This window comes from Lytechinus variegatus, chromosome 11 (assembly GCF_018143015.1).
Source record: "Lytechinus variegatus isolate NC3 chromosome 11, Lvar_3.0, whole genome shotgun sequence".
Lineage (NCBI taxonomy): Eukaryota > Metazoa > Echinodermata > Echinoidea > Temnopleuroida > Toxopneustidae > Lytechinus > Lytechinus variegatus.
The window spans coordinates 21,590,256-21,605,896 of record NC_054750.1 but is presented as its reverse complement, the minus strand read 5'-3'; the positions used below and the strand labels follow the sequence as shown (position 1 = coordinate 21,605,896).

The 15,641-nt window shown below is 36.7% G+C and overlaps 1 pseudogene; it reads left to right on the top strand.

Moving 5' to 3' along the window:
* The first annotated feature begins 1,659 nt into the window (after window positions 1-1,659).
* LOC121424201 lies at window positions 1,660-15,131 on the top strand (annotated as a pseudogene).
* Window positions 15,132-15,641: the final 510 nt, after the last annotated feature.

Sequence of the window (15,641 nt, the reverse complement as noted above, 5' to 3'; positions counted from 1 at the left end):
CTATTGATCAATTAACAAATTCCACGGATGGACCTTTTCAAATGAAAGATCTAAATATTCAATACGACATACTAGCCCCACACTATGGAATATGGAATAGACCTATAAACATATAATATACAATTTGATAAGCTTTTAAAAGACAATGTAAAAGTAAATTACTGAGCAGTTATTGATTTCTCTTAATGTGGTCTTGTACTATTTGCTTATTTGATTGTGCACCTGTTTGTTTATATTTTGGGGTTTTTTTTAATTATCTTTGTTCTGTTTTGTTTTACCTTGAAGTTTATTTGTTTGATATAGTTTTTTTCATGATTATACTAATCTCTATTTATTCTTTGGTACTTGTCGCATCCATACCCATATACTGAATTCTATTTTAACGATAATTATCTTAGGATATGTGCGTTTTAACAAGCCTTTCTGTGGCTTTTTTGTGCATGCCCCATTTCCATCCATTATTTTGTTCATCTTATATTTTGTATAAATATGTGCCAACCATTATTTTATCATTACCACTATTTGTTACCCTTGTGTTGCATATTTTATTAGTGTATAAATTTGTTCTCATTGTGTTCTTTTTAATGAATCTGGAAAGAAATACTGGATTTAATATGTATATAATTACATATACAATACCATTTACCATCTACTTTACCATTTGCTATTATTTTATTCCATATGCCGAATATATATATATGTACTTTTTGCAACAAGTGTCAACACTATGTGTTTAGAGTACGATTTGCGTGAGATGTGGGAGGTGGGGCTGTATAAACCAATGAAACCGACGACCGTCGACGTCCGTGACTCGCCGCTTGTTTAGGGGTAAATTCAGGGAATACTTGCCAAGAATATCGTTTTGCTTCCAATACTTGTTAAGGGGTGCATTTTAAGAATATGGAAAATGCGTGTTTAGGGTGCTTTTCGAGACCCCATTGTCGCGCATGATATCCATTCGTCAACAGAAGTGCCCCCCCCCCCTCCAGAAATATATATCCTGTTCAAAGATTCCTGCATTGGGCTTCGAAATTGTCATACTAAATAAATAAGCATGCATAACAAAGTGAAATTTAAGGCTGCTCTATAAAGCATTCGCATTATCTGTTCATAATATATGTCCGTATTTTTTATGTTAGCTAGAGTATCGAGCAAAATTCCACCTGGCACTTCGCGCTCACATAATTGTTTGGTTTAATATGAGTAAAATCTTAATTGGTTTATCTTAAAGTTTAAAAGAACATTAGCTTATGACATATAGATATAACCCCATTCTTTAACCCCTAGTTTAATTTTTGAGCTATTCGAGCAGCCGATTGGCGAAAATGTGGATCTTAATCACCCCCACACACATTGTAATTCAATGTCTACGATCTGAATTTTAGCATTGTTATATCTTATTGAGAAACGTAACATAGAGTGCATTTTTTTTTCTTTGCTAGCTCCATCAGACTTTTTCACTCGCTTCGTACGCCCGCCCCCACAAAAACACATCCTCCTGCGGAACGGTTAAAAGTGGAGGGGGTGGCTGAAGCCCCCCCCCCCCCCCTCCCTTCCCTCCTAACCTCCGCGGCCCTAGGGCATTCATTGTACATAGTGCATCGACGAGCCGTGCGTTCGGAATTGAAAAATGAAAAATGTCGCGCCACCTTCGCACACCACGACCGATCGATTACTGTTCACTGGCTTGAGACGATGAAGAGGAAACGAGAGAGACATAATTCACGATGCGATATGATTGATTTAATTTTCATTGTCCCGTTCACATGCACTCGAGGAGCCTTGACTCCACATATCGCTCGATCCTAGCATGGACTTAAAATCCTATTCTAGTGTGCTTTCAAATGCGACGGTGGTGTATTAAAGCTCATGCTCACTGATGAACATCGTCAATTTGCAATTTGGTATCGGGGAGACTTACTCCCTGGCTATCGTGTACTCGTAAATAGTCACCACGGAGGACAAATTAAGTTATCATGGACGACGCAACGGCAGAGGTCTCCGCAGGGCGACCTCGATCTCGAAAAGCGAATTCCTGTTGCGGTGGATGCTCCAGCTGTAGCTCGTCGTGGTTGCTCGTCGTGTACGGTTTCTTCGCCATCGCTTTCACCAATGGATGTTTTCGGGCAATCACCATCTTCATGCCGGAGTTCATAGTCGAGTTCGAAAGCAGTGCTACCCTAATGGGCTGGATATTTTCCATCGACCCCTTCATGCTTGGCGTCATGAGTAATGATTCATTATATTAATTTATATTTATCACAATTATTAAATAACCACTATATAGCTAGGACGATCTACTATTATTTGTTCATATAATTATCATTTCCCTTCGCCTATGCCTATGCCTAGTATAACAGGCCTACTTGTATCCCAGACTTGTATACGCCTTCAAGTTCACGAGCTTGCATTAATAAATTATTATAACACAGGATGATTTTCTGTCATAATGATAACGTATGTGCATATTGCCAGCATAATTATTTGAAGGACATGCACTCTCTGTAATTATACGAGGCGTATGTAGTATGATATCCACAGCTGTTGTATTCGTAGTGTTATGCATGTTATCTCGTTTGATACCTTGAAATATGAATATAATATTTCCTCGTTTATTGTTATTGTGGCTATGCTAGACAGCTACACAATACTCTACGTGGGAGAATGTGAGTAGGCATGCATTCACTTCTGTTCGACTCAAGCTCCCCATTGATTTCCTGTTATTTCGATCAAGCTCGAGAACTATGGTGGATTGGATGCTTCTCTTCTCTCTCTTGCGCTTCCCTTGTCGACTGTGACCGTTTCAATGAATTAACTGTGACATCACATTCCATGAAGGTCAAGTTCACCCAAATATAAGTTGATTTAAAGAAAATATAACCAGAAATAAAGGGAAATATCCTGAAATAAAATCAGAGACGGGTCCTGCGTAAAATCACAATTATGACATTGGATGGCTTCGCTTATGCACAAAGGTGATGTATAGGCCTATTATGTATGAGAGAGCGATGCAGTCATATCACTCACTCATTGCTGTTGAATATGTTCAATGAAATTTCATGTATTGCTATTGTATCTAGAGTCAGTAATAATAAAGAGACTCTTGAATCAATAAAAGAAATTACAATGATGGTCAATCAAGTTGTTAAAAGTTACCATAATAATATTATAGGAGGAAAAGTATATGAAAATTAAAGTACTTACATCCACAATATGCGGGCTTTGTTTTCTTATATTTAAGAAAAATAAATTACTTATTTTGTGGTATCTTATGTATACAGATATTGACCGGTATCCACAGTCACCGTTTTCCCCCATTTTAAAACTCTTCTAGTTTTATCTTTCCTCTGAGCATTATGAGTGTTACTTGGACAAAACCATTTTTCTGAAGTGTCATTATGTTTTGGGTAAATTTGCCCGTTTTCGTATTCTTTGATTATCATAACCCTGATTATAAACAACTAAAAACTTACACTGTAATGCCTCTCTCCTGCAACAACATAAAATGAAATAATACAAAAAGGCATTATCTACCGTGCTTTACCCGCACTAACCATGCTAACATTTTTATTTACTTCTTTCTTTTTTTTCTCTCGCTCACTCATACACACGGGTGATCAAGCCCCATTGTGTAGTTTGATACGTTGGATCATGGTTGGATCAATAGAGAAACACAAAGGCCCAAACTGAGCTGCACTCTAAAAACAAATCAGTCAAACATGACTAGTTAATAGGGTCAGCTGGGTGCAACTGTTATTCAAGTCATATTTGATTATTTTCTAGTCATATCGTCCCAGAAAAGATTATTTCTGACTAGAATATATTCAGAAATGTGAATATCAGTGATTGCCATATCAGTTGCTCCCAGCTGACTACTGGTCTAGTCAATTTGACTGATTTGTTTTAAGAGTGTGTATTAAAAGAGGAGGGATGGTGCCGATATCCATTTTTAGAAATAGTGCGTATTAGGCGTATTTAAATAAACAAAAGTAAAATAATGTGTTATTTATGTAGCTGAGTAAGTCAGTATCCACCTTGTTAGGTGCTGAAGGCTCTCCTTTACTACCCCGCTAAACTAGTCTACCGATTCCATTGGTCACAGGTTTTTAAGGAATTACTTCCTGCCGGTATGCATTTACCTCACCTGGGTTGAGAGCAGCACAACGTGAGTAGATTTCTTGCTGAAGGAAAACACGCCATGGCTTGAAATCGAACCCACGGCGCTCAGAATTAGAGACTAGAGTCCCAATCTCTGGACCGCGACGCCCTGGACACATAAATATAATTTTTGCGTAATTTTGGCGGGCCATAAATCTTAGTAATTTTCAGCTCGACATGTTGTTATCTTAATTCCTCCTCTGCCCTGATCGGATACACGCCTCTGCAAATATTTGACACTATGAATTCCTTTCAGGAATATCATAATTGGAATACGACCATAACTAAATATAAGTATTATGCCTTTTACAATCTGTGCAACAATATTATTTGCATATATCATTTAAACCTACAGTTCTATTCATGTCTGCAAACTCCGATATTTGTATAAAGTCCAATACACCGACTTGGTCATGTCGAATAACGAAAAGCTAATAGGCCTTTGCTGTAATGTAAACTGCCGTTTTTAAATTGCTCCATAATACATTACCATTGGGAATCCTTCAAATTTCACTATTCTTACATGTTTCTCAAATTGTAATTTAGTTTTGTGTTTCTGTGATCTTTAACCCCCCCCCCCCCCGACCTCCAGCCGGACACTAATACACGTATATGAAAGTAAGCTCCAAAACATTATAAACGAATTAAGTGTCTCTGTAATACATGGAACTTGATTTCCTAATACCTGTTATGTGCATATGACTTATGTTTGCAAAATGAGCAAAATGTAAAATACATTGATTTTCTTATTTTACATCCGATGTTGATGGCAAGTCATGTTCAGTGTTAAGTTTGTGTCATTTGCCTCTATGCATTTCAAATTGCGCATTTGTGTTGGGATCAACTTCAACGTTGAATGATGCAGACACTAAAGAATATTTGACAAGAAAGGAGACCTTTCAAAAAGTTGAAAGTTCCGGTGTTTCCGTCTAGTTCCTTGTAAAATTCATTTTCTCGCCACAAACAATGAGCGATTTAATGCATAATAAAAAAGAATAATGGTTACAGGGAAGTGGTTATTACTAGTTTATGGTTATTTTTCCCGGCGAGAGAAATGTCTTCTAATTGTACAGAACCCGTAGCTATATCATGTGAGTGCATGTCTGTGCTGATGGGTCATGGGTGAGTGTGTCTGTGTGTGGGTTACCACGTCATCGATATAGAAAAACGCTTTTTAAGATTCTTGAACAACGCTGTTTACTGTATGAACCTTACAGTAGTTATTTAAACAATCCAAAAAAGTATATACACTTAAATAGCAAAGTTTAATTGTTAATAGTTCACTAGAAAAAGGGCAATTCCCCCTTCACCCTACCAACGCTGGATGTACCAATTGAAATGACCCAACAATATGTCTTGTGTAACATTTGCATAAATCAAGGTCTAGTCATACATGCATGGTTGCCTATTTTATTTCATGATATAGTAATGTAGAATGACCCTGCCCTCCTTCAATTACAATACAATTTTTTGTTCGTGGGGCAACTGTCCCTCACACCATGATTCTACATAGGTCCATGCTCACACTTCCTGCTACTACGCTGCAGATTCGACTTGCTTTGATATGACTTCAGTCTTTTTCACACATTTATCCCTATTTCCTTCAGAAATTCATAATTAATTTCAAGCTTAAAGTTTTGCAAGTTCTTACAAATTATTTGGAGCCCAAAAGTTATCAACAATTAATCCATTGATGTCACCAAATTATTTTGTGCTGTTTTATAAAAAAAAAGGAATTTTCTGTTATTAATAAAAGGCAATGATTGATCAAGAAATTATATTCTTATCGAGAATTCGATTTAATGACGAAAACCATTCGCCATTGATTTCTTTGTTTATATTTTTCAGCTCCTTTCGCCGCCTATTTCACCTCCAAGTTCGGGACACGCCCAGTTGTCATGGTAGCCGGAACATTCGCAGCATCCGGGGTTCTGCTCCTCTCCCAGGCACGTCACATAGCACTGGTGGGGTTCGCGATAGGAGCAGTGACATGTAAGTATAGCAGCAAAAGATAATTTCTTCTTGGGAATTATTCAAGATGAACACAGATTAGAATGCAACATCTGCCCTCCGCCCCTCTCCATCCCTCAATTACCTGCGAAACACCCTATGACTGATTTTTTTTCCGCTAGTATACATAAGATACCTGATATTAACAATGAGCGAGTGAAACGACCGATCCGATTAAAAAGTATTTATTTACAAATTCATTAGAAAGAACACGAGAACAAAATTATATATACACAAATAAAACATATAAATCACAACAAAAACACAAGTATCAACAGCTAACATAACCGTAACAAAATAGTGGTAATGATAAAATAATGGTTGGCACATAATTATACAAATGATAGATTAACAAAATAATGAATGGAAATGGGGCATGCACATTCCGAGGGCGGTTGTTTCTGTTTCACTTTTTTTTAAACTTAAATGTATATTAAAAGCGACGACGGATCTGGATCATATTTCAGATGGACATTATTAACACTTGCAATTAAAAAGGTCGCTTTAATAATAATGACAATACTTATAATGATAGTGATAATAATAATAATGATAATAATAATGATGATAGTGATAATAAAGATAATAATAATAGGTATTTAGATAGCGCCATCTATCTATTGCGAGGCGCATTGTTTTTACCCCGCTTTTAGCTCGAGGTTCCCTTCCAGCGCTCAGTGCATTCAAGGAATCATACCTACCGGGTACCCTTTCACCTCACCCGGGTCGAGTGCAGCACAATGTGGGTGAATTTCTTGCTAAAGGAAAACACGGTATCTTTGGGATTCGAACACACGTCACTCTAATTGAATGTCGAGAGTCATAACTACTCGACTTTGGGATTCTCTTTTTTTTAATTCAGACTGATCACCCATCACTCTATATCAACTTAAACAAAAATTTATATTGATAATATTTCATTTGGAAAACATGTCAAATGGTTTCTTTTAATCATCTTAGTCTTATAGTCTTTCTGAAACGCTTAAGCAAAAGCAAACCTAGACCAAAAGCTTCGGTCTCTGTTAATGTTGGTTGTTGAGCTGAACTCCGTTGGCTTCACTCACCAAATACAGAGACCGAAGTTCTAGCGCGATCTGTACAGGGGACTCAATGGCCATATGTTTATGTACTTAAGATCGGACAAAACGGGGAAGTGAATTTGCGTGACAGCCGAGGTAAGTCACTGTTTTTGTTCCTTTTAACTTGATTTTTCTCCGTTTTTTGGCAATTAATGCCAAGAGGGTATATTAATTTGCATTTTGGTTGCAATAATTTTCAATTTTTTTATTCATTAAAGACAAAAATTGAAGAGCCCCGACGGGGGGATTTTGCATTGCAAGTCCCCTAATGGTGGCTGCACGATAGCGAGCCGTCTGTGTACGAGGAGACATTAAAAAAAATGTTAAAAAACTCCTCGAAACAGACGGCTGCCAGCTGTCAAAAGCAAACCATGAAGTATATATTTCCGTAGAAGGTTTATGATATCACTATTCCTTCCGAATGTTTAATTCCAGTACGAGTTCATTCACGTCAAAAATTGTTTGTATAAGCTTGCTCTAGAGCAGTTTTTATTATCTTATATAGTGATATACACAAATAATTATGCGATATAAATACATGCTTATCTCCTTTTCAGTAAATATTATTCTTATGCGGGTTAGTATGACTGTTAACAATGTATACAATAGCATCAAAAGTCACGTCATAAGCAACAAATAGAATAATGCATTATCAGTTCTTTATCAGTTCTGGAAAAGGTGACATTTGACTTTAATTTCATGCATCTCCTCAACCAATTCTTTAAAATAATCCTAATAATCTCTGATCTCTGTGTGTACTGTCGTGTGGCGGTGGTAAAAAAGACCCCCTATATAGTATATCAACCGTTGAATGAAAAGATCAAGTAATGTTTTAACAGTATGCTTTTCATGATAAGTATGACAATGTGCAGACTGCGATTATAAAAATTCTATTTTAATGTCAGTGACCGATTGGAGTTCTAACATGCATGAATAATGTATCGTAATGTAATGATTACAATCGGATACCCTACGGTCGATGACTCGAAATAACTTTGACATGATTAAACATTATTTTCCTTGTTCCTACTAGTTTTGATGTACTCTAGAGTCTAGAATTTGATGTGACAGTAATCCACTAAGGAAAACATATCACTTTAGACTATATAGTCAAAGATACCCTAGGTTAGTCTGTAGTTGGATTCACTGTTGTGAGGTGGCATTACCTAAACAAAAAAGGGATACATTTATTAATCCATCATTTTAAGCGATAAGCCATCTTTGGATCCCGATAGTTTAAGAAAACAAACTGAAAGTAATTCAATTAAATTTTACTTATCCCCAAAAGACTAATGAGAATGCATAATAATATATACAAGTCTCATTCTGAACCACTCTTTAATTCATGCAATATTCTACAAACGATATTTATACATTTATACCTTGGAATATCTATGTTTTCATTTTTCAAGAAAAGCATTGCCCAGCATTGTCTCCCATATTTAGAAGGAATGACTAGATTTATAGTTATCCTACTCGTCAAAGTCATTGTCATCGTCTTCCACATTATTGTCACAGGGTTAGTATTTTAGAATGATCTACAAATCGACTTTAAACATTCCAGTTCCTAATATAATATTTCGAATTTGATTATGAAAACTTATATTTTAATCATATAAGCTCCTCAACAAAGATTGGAAATACTTGAAAATTCCACACAATGTTGCATTGAAATTCACCCTAGAACATGAATTTTATCCAACATGGGGGGAGGGGGTACCCAGCAAACGTGCATGTTCCTTTTCTACCCAGTATTGGGTACATTTTTACCCGTCTTTTTTTTAGAGTGTACTCTCATCTCTCCAGTTTCTTTCTTTTTAGGTATTTTTTCTCTTTCTTTTGGTAAACAAATTGACAATACTTATTCATAGATAATACTTATTCATAGTTATATATGGGGAAACTATAAATTACAAGATTTGTTTTTTTTTATAATTTTATTTTTGTCTGTCTCTAATCTGGACGTTCAAATGTTATAATCATTGTATTACTTATATTGAATTATTGCGATATGTTGTAGTATTATTTTACCATTAATAATTCATTTCTTTATGGACGTTACATTGTATTTAATATCTTTGTGAGATATGAAAATGAACCAAACTGAAGCTGAACTGAAACTAAATGGGGGTTTCATTCCCTATAAACATAATGAAATACCCATTCCAATTGTTAACTTTAAAAATGTAAAGATAAAAGTGTACAAAATTTACTTTATTTCTTGATAATATACATCATAATGGGGGAGGTCAAGGTCCAGGGGGAGGAACCTCGGTCGATTTGTCTTTGGGTAGGAAAAGATGGATGAACGCGCGACCGGGGCCATGGTAATTTACAGTCATGTGCAGGGGCGTCGATCCATTTTTCAGATGGGGGGGGGGCAAAATCATGAATCAATTTTCCAAAGGCGCTCGATCACACAAAACAAACAAACTCACACACACACACATGCCTATATATATGTGTGTACATATATATATATATATACACTCAGCAAAAAAAGTTCTTGGACACTTAATAAAGTTAAAATATTCAATATAGATATATGATTAAAGGCAAATTATTGTATGTCAACATGACCAGACAATATTCCTCTTCCAGTATGACATGACATTTTCATGTGAACAGTAATGCATGAGTAATTAAATGCTTTAAACAATAGCAATGTCAGTAAAAGAAAATTGCAAGAAATTGACCATTCAAATGCTAATGATCATGGCTATCCTGTAGGCATACATTCAGCAATTTCAACATGCGTTTATCATTTGAATTGAATGCTTAGGGATGCATCATGAGATGCATAATGAGATGGATCATTTGGATACTCACTTTCAAGATGAAGCTTTCCAACCAAGAGCATGCAAGAGCAATAGGAATGTTGCAGTCTGGGCAGTCATTTAGACAAGTGGCTCGATATTTCTAAGTGTCACCAACAATATCAAATTTGAACCAGCGGTATTCGGCTACTAATGGAGTTAGAGACTGCCCTAGGAGTGGTCGACTTAGGGCCACCACCCCTGCAGTAGATAGGAGGATAAGGATAATTTTCTTTTGCTTATGCCAAGATACTGAAATTGACATTTTGTTCATTGACTAACTTTGACTTAAAATTCCAGTGGAATAGTGATGCATCCAAGGTGGATAACTTTCTCTTCACTATTAGAGTGGTATTTGACTTTAAGTTTGCTTTTATCGTTTAATGGATATTTATGCCACACAAACTTTTACAACTGAAAGAATGACTGATAATTTGCTAGCAATTTTCTTTTACTGGCATTGCTATTGTTTAATGCCTGTAACCAGCCATGCACTGACTGATCCATTTCTTGCAATTTTTTTTACTGACATTGCAATTGTTTAAAGCATTTAACCACCCATGCATGACTGTTCACATGAAAATGTCATTTCATACTGCAAGAGGAACATTGTCTGGTCATGTTGACATACAATGATTTACCTTTAATCAAATATCTATATGGAATATTTTAACTTTTATAAGTGTCCAAGAACTTTTTTTGCTGAGTGTATATATATGTATGTATATATATATATATATATATATATGTATATATATACATATCTCACCAGCAGATTAATGCAAGCGCGAAGCGCGAGCTGAAAATTTTGATATTTCGATCTGAAAAAAAAATTGAGTTTAATGGAGTTTTTAAGAAAGAACAAGATATATATATCCAACAAAAGATTATTGCAAATCGAAGTGGAGTTCTTTTGAGGTTTAGAACTGAAAACGGGACCATATTCACCTATTGAATCGTGGAAAGTATGGGTTTCTGTTACAGAAATGATGCGAGCGCGAAGCGCGAGCTGAAATTTTTTGATATTCCAATCTGAAAAGTGGACATTTTGAGCACGATTTTAGACCAAGAACGAGTTGTTTTCATTCTCGCTTGGTGATTTCTGTGTAACATACCAATCTTATTTTATTTTTAGCACATGCGGAATTATTGGGGGAGGCAAAATGATATGTTTGCCCCCCCCCATATTTTCATTGGTGGGGCGATCGCCCCCCCCCCCCCCCCCCCCCTGCCCCCCCCCCCCCCCCCCATACTCGACGCCTCTGGTCATGTGCGAAGAGCAAGACACTTCGTCAACACTGCTCTTCACGTATAGTGGAGCATGACGTCGAGGGTGGCGTTTACATATATCGTTATAATACTGATACTATTACTACTAATAATAATAATAAAAGAAGAATAACAATAATAATGATAGGCTAATCATTATAACACGCAATTACAGTTAAATTTCTTAAGAAATTTCCCAATTTTTTTTTCTCGCCAGCTACTACGCAGGCAACTGTCTACGCATCTTCAGTGCTACTGATACGTCGAAACTTTCGCCGTCACTACGCACTGGCCCATGGTGTTGTAATATCCGGCTACAGCTGCGGACTCTTCGTATTTCCACCCATCCTGGAGGCCTTAAGCACCACCTACAGCTGGCGTGGTACGTGCCTTATCGCATCAGGAATCATGTTCAATACGGTCCTGATGGGTGCCTTGATGAAGCCACTAAGGACTCGAGACTGCTATGTGCAGATTGAGATGGACGACAAAGCAATACGTCGACCCGTGGGCGAGCAGGATGTTAAAACAGGAAGTAGTATTTCATTGCATTGTCAAAACCCAACGGTCAGGGCTGACCATGAGTGCAATAACGATCAGTATGACCAAGTGGAAGTCGAAGAAGATTCAGCAGAAAACTATTCCACAGACATGACAGGGTTCAAGAAAGATTATCTTTTAAAGAACAGGGTAGTCTCTACCTCACTTTCAAATGGTAATGAAATGTTTGACATGGTAAAGGAGGTCAATACAATCGCAGCTGTTGACCAAAAACCTAATTCGCAAAAGAGCCTCGATCTTGATCATCAACCATCGGCGGCACCAGAATGCAACGCGGACCGAATTATGGTGTCAGGAGTGGGATCAAGTCCAAACTCCAGATGCCTACAGAGTGTGATTGCTCGGAACTACCACACCTTTGTCATCTACACCCTATCCATGTTCTCCACAACGGTCGGGTATAGTATATTCTTGCTCCACGTCTCAACTTCCTTTAATGAGTTCGGAGTAGATCTGAAGGATATCGCAACAGGTCTCTCTGTCTTTGCTGCGTTCAATCTCATAGGCCGGGTGTCCAATGGCTTGTGTGTCTCCAGAGGAATTCCTCCTGCCCATCTCATCACTCTGGCCGAAATCCTGGCTGTCGTTTCAATCATGGGTAAACTTCACTCTTAAAAAAATGCTCAACTTTTTACAAGCCCTGTGCAATATACTGTCCACACAACTATTGGTTAAAATCTGCTCAAATTGGGTAATAAAAACTTATAACTGGATCAAAGATTTGCTCAATTGGACAATAATTGCCCAGAATATATATACTACAAAAACTCTGGTGTTGATTTAACACCAGCCCAGAATCTATATATATTCACACCAGACAAGTGTTAAACAGCACCAGTTTTGTTTTGGTCTAACACCAGATAGGTGTTTATACAACACCAATTAGTATTAAAACAGCATCGGGTGTGAAATCAACACCGGAGTTTTTACAGTGTATTTATATATATATATATATATATATATATATATACAATACATGATAGTATATATATATATATATATATATATAATATAATATATATATATATATATATATATAATATATATATATATATATATATATATAAACCAACATATACATCTAATACCAACCCGACAGAGTGTACAGTATGTTGCCCAACATTTTAAGTGTGTATTCTTTAAAAGTCTTAAAAACGAAATTTATCACTACTTGTCTAACAGTGTCTGATAGGCCTACCTTTGCGACTTGTGCAAAATGATTATTGCCTATGACATACAGATTTTATTCCATGAATTTAAGTAATTACGTGGGAATAGAATACAGAAGAATATAGAGGAGAGGAACAAGGTACTATGAAATGATTTATAATTTATGGTTAGGTAATACCGTATACTGAACCGGCCAATTGAAATTCGAAATAATTTCAACTTATAAATCTTGATAACAGTCTGTATAATGTTCCACACCCTGTCAGATTTTATCTTTGTGATTGCATGTTTCCCATCCTGCCCTACATAATTAAAGAGGATTCTATTCCAGAAAGGACCAATTTTTTTCATCAAACCATCATGATATGAATTTGGATTTCTTCCTTGTATGGTAGATATATTTCAATAAAACCAACTCGAATTAACCTCCTTGTACTCGCAAGTTGCGTGATGTCCAGATCATGAATATTAGGAATCGCATTCACGTCCATTATCATTGATAGCCCTTATAACTTAGAGTCACTATTTCGAATGCACTTTTTTAAAGTAATTCTTTGTGAATCTCGTCTGTAAGTCTAATAAATCTTTATTCTTTCTAGGGGTGTTTCTTTGCAAACAATTCCCTATACGAGCGACAGCCATCGCACTGTACGGGATGGGGACAGGGGGGTATACACCACCTTATTTTATGTCTTTCATCGGGAGATAGTAGACCCTAAAGTGGACGTCAAGACCCTCTCCATCTTCATGTTTATGGAAGGTTTGGCTGGACCAGCAGGAGGTGCATTAGGAGGTGAGATATAAGCCAAGAAAAAAAAAAGAAAAAAAGAATACATCAATTCAAGAAATTTATATTTCATTTCCATCACAAATATTAATCAAATTCAATTCGAAACACTTCACTCCATCTACAAGCCAAACTTACCACGAAATTACAAGCCGAAATAATACGAAATACGAACCAAATAACACAGAATACAAGCCGAAACACTGCGACAGAAAATCGAGCCATATAACCTGCTCAATGTCAAATAATTTCCATTTTAATTAGTTCACTAGAGTTGATTCTTTTTTCTACAACTTTTTTACGATTAATCTGCCAGTCAGATTGAATTTTCGGACTAATATAAACTTAGAATCTTATATGCTCCCACGATTGAATGGGATCACTTTCTAATAGTTGCAAATAGATCGGGATCTGTTTGCCTTGATTATTTGTTGTAAGTGTTGAACGAATTGACATTTGCATTTAGACTCCGCCTCTAGACATGCTGGAGCTTGTTTTGATTGCTATTTTCACTAATCTCTTACTGATCGTTTAAGGTCTCTTATTAAAGTGTCAGGGACTCTACCAAACACGCACCCGTTCTCCACCCGACCCCCGACCCCTACCCCGAGAATAACATGAACCGTCGCTCTTGAAATATGTTATACTTATTTATAAAAATAGTGGTGATTTATTGAATACGAAGTTACAAATTTTGGAATCATGAAAATGTATTGGTTTTTTTTTTAGTAAATCGTTTGCATTTGTCAATCACTTTGACAGGTCTTCTTCGGGATGTAACTGGCGGTTATCGACTTACATACTTCACTTCAGCAGGGCTATCCCTCTTCGCTGCGGTACTCATGATCGTGGTAATTGTACTAGAAAGGCGTCGAAAGAGGAGCAGCGAAATCGTGATGGATGTCTGATTATCCCATCCCCCTGAATCTTGTACAGGAGACCTGGGTGATGGTCGAGGATCTCATACATTTCCAAGGGATACCGCTACCATGGGAGACCTTTCTTTAAACATTTCAGCGTCGTGGATTTGTGGATTTAATTAATAAGAGACAAAATGTGGGGAATAATGTACAAATAATGCACATAGCCGAGGGAATTAATATTACACACAAGCTTCCTTTTGATCAGATCTAGCACGCCTAATGCATAGGCCTACCTCATGGCGCTTGGACTGTTTCAAATCTAAGAAAAGTTAGTGTATTGCCCAAGCAAATTGACATTTAATATATATTTTAGAACATAGTGATGTGGAACCTTATTAAATGAATATACCTATTCAAACACAATTACAACAATTACTTGTCAGATAATATATTTCAATATGAAGCGTTTAGGGATTTTAAATGCTGAAAGAGGATTCCATACTAATATGTGCATAAAGCTGAAAGTAGGGTAAACGTCGTATTGCTAATACAATTATTGAAATTATATATGGCGGAGTGTCACTGTTCACAACTTATCTACACCCAACCATGGTGAGTTTGGGGATCTGTTCCGTCAGTTCGATCGGGCAGCTATGGGGAATCCTAAATTACGCTACGCCTTTTGCCTCAATGGACTCCATCTTGGCGAATTTTCCAAGAAATGGGCGGAATATGAATACGGAATATGGGTGGGTGAGTTTGGTAGCCCCTGAGGGAGTACGCTTAGATGTGTCAGCAATTCTTTATTATGTAGCTGACAGAGGAAACTCTACTCTCTCGTCTCCAAGTGGTTTCAAAAGAATAAAAGTGTGTTTACTGCAAAGCAGAAACGCCTTTTACTTCAATGGGGCTACAAAATGGCGAATTT